This window comes from Aplysia californica, unplaced genomic scaffold (genome assembly GCF_000002075.1).
Source record: "Aplysia californica isolate F4 #8 unplaced genomic scaffold, AplCal3.0 scaffold00139, whole genome shotgun sequence".
Classification (NCBI taxonomy): domain Eukaryota; kingdom Metazoa; phylum Mollusca; class Gastropoda; order Aplysiida; family Aplysiidae; genus Aplysia; species Aplysia californica.
In genome coordinates, this window is record NW_004797409.1 from 148,995 (window position 1) to 159,116 (window position 10,122).

Sequence of the window (10,122 nt, forward strand, 5' to 3'; positions counted from 1 at the left end):
TATATATATATAGATGGAGTTAGATGCTCTAACTGTGACGGAAAGAAACAAGTCATAACAGTTGAATCTGTGAATTCTCTACAACTACTAGAATCAGGGAGTTGCCGTCCACTATAAATTAATATAGTAATAAAGTTTTGTGGGCAAACAACATTTTTGTCTTCCTTAAGGGGGCAAGCCCACCTTTCCTGCTTTTACATATTTTTTGTCAGCCTTACAGGTGACTAAGAAAGCCTCGATTCGACTCATTTTGGCGAGAAATTTGTTGAAAATCTTCTAGAAGTGAGTTACGCTGTTGGCGTTTATAGTTGTAGTCTAGTGGTTAGAAAACCAGACCCGTAATGGTGAGATTGCGGATTCGGGGGTTTGAGCCTTAAGTTCAGTCTGTTTCCGTGTCCTTGGGAAAGGCATTATATACAATTCATGTCACATTTCCTGTAACACGGTTGTAGTGTAACGTCATCAATATGACCGCCAGTATGATATAAATGACAGCGGTGCTCTTGATACCCTTTGCTTTCTGTCCCCTTTTAAAACAATTTTTTTTTCATGTTGTCACTGAACAGGGCTCAGGGCTATATATTTTATTGTTATAACTACCAAAAGCCTTGAAAACCTTTCATGTCTTATCATGCCACTAGAAAAGTATTGTTACCCTGTAGAATAAGATTTTCTTATAAAATGCAAAACCATGGAACTTATTTTTATGGTATACATTATAATGAGTACTTAATAAATATAAATCTGTGTATGTAACCAACCTATGTATTTTGTGTAAATAATACGGCATGAACAAGACCTGAAAGTTGAAAGTGTAAAGAACAAATGTACTGTGTTCCCAGTTGCCTTTCTTTCTTTTTTTAAAGCTGACACCAGTGTGCCTTTTTGTCAAGTTAAATACGGACACCAGTGTGCCTACTTTTCAAGTTAAATATGGACACCAGTGTGCCTTCTTGTCAAGTTAAAATATTTCATTATTTTTAATATTATTAATAGTCATCCTCTGCAGTTTCCATATTTGTTTGTTTTTTAAACTTACCATCAGCTTTAGTCCTCGAAGTTGAACAGTGGGTGGTTGGCGGGTGCTCTGGTGTGGTTTGCTCCTTCTTTCCTATCAAACATCTATCGTCCTTATCTCCCCTTCTTCTTTTTTATGTTTGTTATTCTCTTGTAACACCTCTGATCTTCTGACGCTCATATGACCTTATGCAGTTGCGAGCGTCATAAAACCTGTACTAAAACAAACAAGATAACATTTTTCATCCTGTTTATGTCATTACACTTTGGGTCATTGTAAAGCAGAGAAGGCTGACCATTTAAAGGGATGGACTTCTGTTGTTTTACATCAGATTTAACAAGGATGCCTTTTACTTTTAGGGCCTATCGCTTTCCATATACAAACGAAAGATCAGACCCTGCAATGCAATGTGACTGTAGCAATTGTCTGATTTACTGTTGGCCAGAAAATCTGTAGAGGATGAAGTCAATTCATGCCAAAACAATAGCCTTTCTCCCTCCATGAAGGAACAGCTTGCTGCCTTCTAATTGATTAAACTATTCAATTGGGATTTGAGAAAACTTTTTGCAGTGGGTATTGATATAAAAACAAAATTATGTAACAATACAATTCCTACTTTTTAGTCTGCTCTGTGGGAAATTAGCAGTGTGCTAACATTACTGAAACTAAAAAAGAGATGTGTTATGATTCATAAAATGTAGGCTACTGTTAATTATTAATTCCGGAAGGTTGAGTATTTTTCAGTAGTTGAATGTATAGTGTGTCTTGTACTGGGATTTCCATAACATGTTTAATGGTGGGTTCTTTATTTTATGCTTGTATCATGTGTGTGTGTTTTATTGCCTGTAGTGCTTAGGCATTCAGTAGCAAAGAGACGTCTTATGTGTGGAGCGATTCTTTTTTTTTTTATCGAGCGTCTGTGTGGGGAGAAATCGTATTCCTATCAGTCCAGGTTGGCTCTGACAGGTAGAGTCAAAGCAGCCCTCCTCCTAATTAATCTTAATTGTGTTGATGGCTGCTGAAACATCGACAAACACAAATACAAAATATATGTGTGTCAGTCTTTTGCTATGTTAACTTGGCTATGGTACTGTTGGGGTGTCATAGTCCCTTCATTGTAAAGCCCTGATTCTGAATTTGTACCTGTTTTGTAAGCATTTAATCATGTGTTGCTATGATTATTTTTTTCCCCTTGTCTTTTCTTGCACTTTTTTCCTTCTTTTCTGTCACAATGTACAGTTGTAAATCACAGGATATAAATCCTAACATTATATCACTGTCTATAGATGACTGCATCACAATTACATTTTAAAAAAGCGTACACATGTGTTTCTATTGGACTACTGTAGTTTGATTTACTTTTCATTTTCTTGGGATGTCCTGAATAGACTATTGCTTTCATCCATTCCACGTTGTTGATTTCTCATGTCTGCTCAGATTCTGCCCGGTTAATGTCCGTATTTTTATCTTAAAACCAATGCTCTCTCTCATTCTGATCCCTTTCCTCTTCCTTCCTTTTTTTTTTTTTTTTTTTTTTTTTGTCATTTTGGTTTCCCCCCCCTATCTATCTCTCTATCTCTCTCATGCACACGTGCACATACACACATTGATTTATTATCCATGAATGTCTCATCAGAATTTGTCTCAGTTTTGTATGGTTGTGCATGATAGAAGTTCTGCTTGACATTTTTGGGGTATTATTGTTGGTGATATTGATTTCTTTGAGCATGTTTGTTTAAGTCTGAGAACTTGGAAGTCAGAAGTCTGGAAAATGTGCTCTTAGTTCTTAATTCTTATACATGATCTATTTATAGTTTGTAAAATCAATCGAAACAACACAAAAAATGGGTCTGTTTATGTTGAATCAAAATGGCTTCACCATGCTGAAAATCAAAGGAGGGGTAATGATATTGGTTGAAGAAAAAAATAATTTTTGCAAGGTCCTACATTATTATTTTCTGATGGTTAATGAAAACTGACAGTATTAAGAGATGAGTTTTTTAAATTTCGTGATATTGCTATAGCAAACTGAACAGTGCAGACAAAAACCCCCCCAAAAAAACCCCGCCGAGAATATGAAAGTACCCAAAGACAAGAAAGAGTCCTGGGCCAACCCCTGCATCTCATTTGAGTTAAGATGATGCAACATAGGATAATAGTATACAGTGAAATCCACTTAAACTGAAATCTGCAGGAAGGCCTGATTTTCTTCAGTTTAGTCGAGTTTTCATTTGAGAGAGGTTGCTCAAACAGAAAAAAAAGAAATCGGGGGATTTTGGATTCCTTCGGTTTCCTGCTGCTTGTGGATTAACGGTGTTTTGTTTAAGTGGACTCCACATTTTTGTTTTATATGGCAACCTACAATATCGGCAGTTAACCTTTTTGTTGAAGCATTTATATATGCATGCATGTTCTTGTTATTAATGAGGTACCACTAGGGTTTCCTATATATTGCATAATGTTACTCATTTGTAGACTTTTTTTATTTTAATCAAAGCTGTATGCATGTTTACAGAGCATTTAAAAGTTTACTCTGAATAATATTAGGTCTACTCAGTAGTTTATACTTTCCAGTTGCTTGAAAAACCATTAAGTCACTAATTCAGATATAATGTAACTAGCTGCAATACGCTTTCCAGCAGAGTTTTTATTCATAATATCTTGAGCTGAGTACTATCTTATACCAAGTCCTTTTTTTTTTTTAACAGGCTGGTATGGTCAGTTACTGTCATTCAGTTAGAGATGGGTCAGATTTTATCCTTGACTATTATATAATTAATTTTAATCTTTAATCATAATGGATTTGATCACAGATGAGCTCCACATTCTTCAGCTTTCTAACATGAAATAATACCCTCACCTCTATTTTTAGCTTTTCTGGTTCTCTATTGTTTCAGTCTTTTATAAATGGTAGTTGCAGTGTTACACAAATGGGCAGCTATTACAGCTTTCATTTTCACTTAATTTTTATATGTGTAGGTCCTTAAAACATCTTAACAAAGATTTAAGTCCAGTTCTTCTTAAAAGTGTGTTTTAAGGTTGTTTGGATGGGTTGGGTTTTTTTTGTTTTGTTTTTTTAATTCAATCTTTTATTGCATTATTATACAATGACTTATCTGATTTCCCTTTGTGGACACTTAATAAAAATGTATGGTAGATTTGTTCTGATGTTATGCTTGGAGCAAAAGTTCCTGAAATGTTTTGGTATCTTCTAGTCAGGTGTTATGTCTATTTAAAAATGTAAGTAATTTTCTTCTTGTTATATATATGTATTTTTTTTTATTCCAATAATTATAATGGGATACGTCACATCTTTGAACAGCTTCACAAGCTTACATGCTTTTAGAATTATGTGGATAAGTAATACATTACTTTGTCCACCTGATTCCAAACAAAAGTTTGCCAGCAGTATTTTGCGATGCGTATTCAGAGCAGCTACATATTGAAGATTTGCAGATCACTCCATGCAGCCTTGTCACAAACATGATGGATGGCCCACAGTCTTTTCTTGGGATGAAATACTGAATTGGTAGTAAAGTATAGTGCCCCCCCCCCCCAAATTTCAAAAGTGTTAAAGTGTTTGACCTAGTGGCAGATCCAGGCAGGGTCACAGAGGGGTTGCAGCTGTAAGAGCAGAGGGGTGGGGGGTCGATTTCCATTTCTGTAATTCGAATTTTGGATACCTCAGAATTCTATTTGCTGCATGGCTGAGTGACTCGCTGTATGATGTAATACAGCCTGAGCAAGACAAATATATGAGTCTGTTTTTAGGTGTGACCAGTTCTTTTAGAAATCTACTTGTCTTGCGTGTCTACTGTTTCGCTCCCTAACTTTTTTTTTTGTTTGTGTTTTTTGTTCTGAGAAAACTGCTCATTTCTTTTCTTTCAATAAATTACATTTCACTTTTGAGTTTTTCTCTTCAGCAAAATGTTGTGGCTTTTGTATTATATTTATATTTCGTGTGGTCTCTCTGCGTCCCTTTTCCTTTTTTTTTTTGGCTCAGGGGATCTTTAGACAAGAAAATCGGCTTATGGAAATAACTTTCTCACGACAAACAATGCCAGCCATTGTAAGGTGTCATTTCTCATGCTTTTTTGCAAGAGAACATGATTCCTACCTGCTGGAATGTTTTGCCTGTACCAGAACTTTGCTGAAGCAATGAAAATTCTTATCCTTGTCCTTTCATGCGTGAATAGGATGTATGATTTGTATGAATGTGTAAGAGTCTTTTCACAACAAGAGTTATTACCGGGAGTAAAATTTCAAACGCGTCGTACTCAACTTACAGTTCGTATAAATGGACATGACCAGTCACTTAAATTAACCCTTGACTCTCCCTTTTCCATCACAAATCAACACTGTTTATCTACTTGTTCTTCATTTTTCTTTCAATCGGAGACAAAACACTCTATAAAAAGTGTCCCCCTATAGTTGCATGAAATGTTACTAAAAATAGGAATATTTACCTTATTACCCCTTTCCCCGGTAACCTATTTATGCCCCTTTAACTAGCAACCTGGGTGTAACACACCCGTATATATGTATTATAAAAATATATAAGAAAATATTGACTCATCTTTTTTCTGGTGACTGAATTAGTGAATACACACAACTCTTGTTTGCTAGTTCTCGTATAAATATATTTTAAATTACTGCTTGAGAGTGCCCAATGTTTACTCTCAGCTTTTCCCTGTGGCAGGACCCTGAAGTAAAAACATGAAACTGCCCAAAAATGGTACTCCATTTACTCATCATGTCTTTGTCACCAACAGATGCCTTTCTCTTAACAAAAACAAAAAAAAGAAAATGATGGATACTGTGGATGATTCTACAAAGAGGGCTGACAGAAAATCCAGCTGAAAAGATGTTGGTGCATGCTTTCATTGGCTATGGTAATTACGCATTGGTGCCATGGTTCATAAAAGTCGTTCGATCTTTGCAGGGTTTTTTTTTCACCCACACAGAGGGGAATCTTGGTTATGGCAGTCAGCCTTTTCATTGAAACGATTCAGCAGCCCACTGGACGATGTGCACTTTGAATTGATGATTAGACATCATTATAATCTATTTGTCCAGCAAGGGAAGTATTCGCCCCAGGTTGTGAGCTCTGGAAGACCTTTATGAAAATTCTAACCAAGGTTTTGTTCCAGTGTAAGTGTAAGACATCATAGTGGACGAGCAACTTGTTTCGTTCCTAGGCCGCTGCAAATTCTGCTGTACATCCTCAGAAACCTCCATAAATTTTATGGAATCAAAACCTTCTGGGCTTGCCATTCTGCCGCAAAACTATCCTCGATCTGAGAGGCCTTCCGTAGCAGACGGCTAACCGACCGGCCTAAAGGACTGTTGCTCTTTGTTCTCGTATTGTAACTTCTCTTTCCAGTATTCAGGATTTAATTTTTATGGTACTGGTCACAATGTCAAATGGGACACATTTTTCACTGATCTGCAGTCAAGAAAGATATTTGCGTTGTCGGTACAGTGAAGAAGAACGAATGCTTCTTGCCCAAAGAGTTTCGGGAGAAGAAAGCTCTACTTGTTGAAATCTCAAAGTTTGTTTTTAGGCAAGAAGCAGTTCTTTTTCCCTCACCAAAGCAAAATAAACAAGAACATAATTCCCCTGAGTATGACACAGTCATCATGTCAGCCAGAGGTTTCCGGTGCTGAGACTGAGAGTAAGCTTGACATCGTTCTTACCTATATATATACACGTACATACATTTAATAACAAAACAGGGTGTCGACGCCATGGACTGGCAAATGGACCATGCGCTCACAGTCAATGAGATGGCCCATTATCTTTTTAAGGCTCTTTTTATTGATACGAGTGGTACATACATGCGACGTTTTTTCTAAGCTTAATAAAATTATCTCCATCAGACATCCGTGTTCGTATATATGTGTGTGCGCGAGTATGATACCAATCTTGCTGAAATTATACCTTTAAATAGCACCAAAATCAGTATTTGTTCAAGTTTTATTCATTCTTCATATTCAATTCATGAATAGTTTGCATTTTTTAACCAAGTAAGGTTACCCTAGTGAGAAAGACATTTATTGTTCTTCACTATATAAAGTGTACGGGTGTGTTACACCCAGGTTGCCTGGGACCGTGTTAAATTTTTAATGATCATAAGTGATACATTTTTTAGTTTGAGAGCTGAGCACATTTATTTCAACTATTTTGAGGATTACATAAAATTTTATCATTGTATCTTGTAGGCAGTTAGAAATATCGGTACCGATCGCTGGGTGTGTTATACCCAGTTGCCGAGGAAATGGTTTCAACAACAAAAAAACACAAAAGACAACACCACTTTCCCCATATTTATATAAATTTTCTCCCAGTTTACAAGTGGCATTCACTGGATCTATTGACACCAAATTTGATTGGATTTCCATTCTCTTTCTCCCTGGATATTATATGATTATATAATATACAAAGAGAACATTACATGTACCTCAGAAAGACGAAGTAGGTGGTTGGCGAGTGCTCTGGTGTGGTTTGCCTTTTGTTTCCTATCAAACAGCTATCGTCTTTATCTTCCCTCCTTTTTTGTGTTTGTTACTCTCCTGTGATGCCTCTAATCTTCGGCACTTCGATCAATATGACCTTATTGTGCTGTCCTCAGAGAAAGTTGCATTTGAAAATAGCAAAAGTTGCGTGAAAAATCAAGAAAAGTTGCAACACGTGTATAGCTAAAAATGTCATGAAATTATTGGAATACATTATTGATAGGGAGTGCTTATTTAGGCCACATATGGCCTAAATAAGGTAAGGGAGGGGGGTTTAGCTTATTTAGGCCACAGTGGACTGTGGCCTAAATAAGGTAAGGGAGGGGGGTTTAGCTTATTTAGGCCACACATGCTCAAACTACCCTTTTCAGGCAACTGAGTTCGTTCCACTTTCATAATGGTGCACCCTTCTCATTTAGTACGCTTTTGTCTCAGTGTACAACTCATAAATCATAACCATAATGAATATTGTAAAGAACAAAGCACAATACGCAAAATTTTGCTCAATCCCAGAGGGCCAGATTTTTCCTTCATGGAGGGGCAAAAGCTAGGCTACCATTTTGGCACACTTTGGTCAAGTGAAAAGGTCAAATCCTCCGAATGGACTTCCGGGTTAAATTTGGGGCATCTCTTGACGCCTGAGCTGTAGAGGTTGAAGTTTTCACAACACTAATAGATCTAGTAAGAGGGTTAGGTAATAGGGCTTTCCGTAAAAAATGCATAGATCTACAAAAGCCAAACCACCGAATCGACCGGGCACCTCGCTCTCCCCTGCACACTTTTATATTCTCTTCTCGTCTCTTCCTGTTCCCTTAAATTTAAATTTGACAGGGGTTTTGTTGTGGCCCCCACATTCCCTGTTGTATCAGGTTTCAGCTGTTGCTTTAATTTGCAACGTATACCCTTTAGGCCTGTGAGCCATTAAATGCTTGGCAATCTCATGTTGTGTTAAATGACAATGCAGAACGCGCAGAGACATTGAAGGAGCATCATTGTTTTAAAGACTTGAGACTTTTAGTAGAACATTTTTACCGTGTTTTTCCCTCTGTTTTAGTGTTTGTTATCACTTTGCGCCTTTTTCCTTAAATTTGACGGGGATTTTGTTCTGGCCCCCTATCACTTTACACTTTTAATGTTTGGTTTTTATATTCTCATCTCGTCTCTTCCTGTTCTGCCAACTGTCACTACACTTTTAATGTTTCGTTTTTATATTCTCTTCTCGTCTTTTGCTGTTCCCTTAAATATGACATGGGTTTTGTTCTGGCCCCCACATTCCCTTTTGTATCAGGTTTCAGCTGTTGCTTTAATTTGTTTCTGACCAACTGTCACTTTAATTTGCAGTGTATACTTTGTAGGCCTACGGGCTGTTTCTTGTAAAGCTTAACAATCTCATGTTATGTTATGACAATGCAATACGTGCACTGGACCTGTGTATCAAAGATATCAGCAGTTGTAAAGTAATGGCCCAAGCAGTGAATTTTTCGGCCAGTGAAGTCTGGTTGTTTGATCTATTCAGCCTGTCGTCATGGCCGAACATATGCATCATTGTATGTCATGTCCGCTGGCAGGATATGTCATTTTTCATCAGCACAGGAGCTCAATTAATAGTTATTTTAAATTGACACGGTGCTCCAGAGAAGTGCACTTTGTGCTATATTGAAATAGAAAGATATTCAGTGTACTGTCTGTGTTCATGAACTCAGTTCTTGTCATACTTATTTTGTCACAAGTGACCCCAAAGTATACTCTTTCTATTCAAAACTTAATGTTGTGTTATTAAAATTTTTGTGAACAATAAATTTCATTTGGGGGATTACTTGATCTCTTTATGAGCTATTATACTGTCCCTTTGTCTATCCTGTTTAGGTATGAGGGGTCACTTGTGACATTGGTTTCTTGTCATCATTTGCTGTCACTAGTGACTCTTGTGTACGTCGTTTATACCATTTCCTTGTGTATTATCATGCTTATCTTTACTTTGTTTAAAGTATACTGATAATAAAATTGATTTAAACATTTGCCATGTGGATATTGTGTAGTTTTATCAACTTTAAAAATTTGCATTGTTTCTTAAAGAGTTGCTTGTGACACATGACAACATTTTCATTACATATTCTCTTTCTTTTCATGTTTCCCCTTTATTTGATTTTATCACATTACTTTATTTGCATCAAATGATGTCTGTGAATAAATTTCTCAGCAATGGAAAGTATTTCAGTGGCTTTTTTTCAATTCAGTTGTTGTCATCGGTAGCAAGTGACTCGGGGTGTGTGTGAATGTTTATGGATGTATATAGACGTAGTCATACAAAAAAATATCTTTTGATGATTCTTTTTACAATCATAGGGGCTTAAATAAATGCCACATCACATTTTTTAGCCCCTTTGAAAGTTTTAAATATTTCCAGTCTGTTGGGCACCTTTTGAGCCGGGCTCCACTACATTACATGGTGTTTGCAGACGAAAGTAGTTGGTTTCCTCTAAACTGTCTTCGTGGTTTTATGCACCCCACATAAATTAGCAAAATTTCATCATTTTTTGCATAAATTCTAATTATTTTCCTTTATCATTCTTTGTTAAAATTAACAA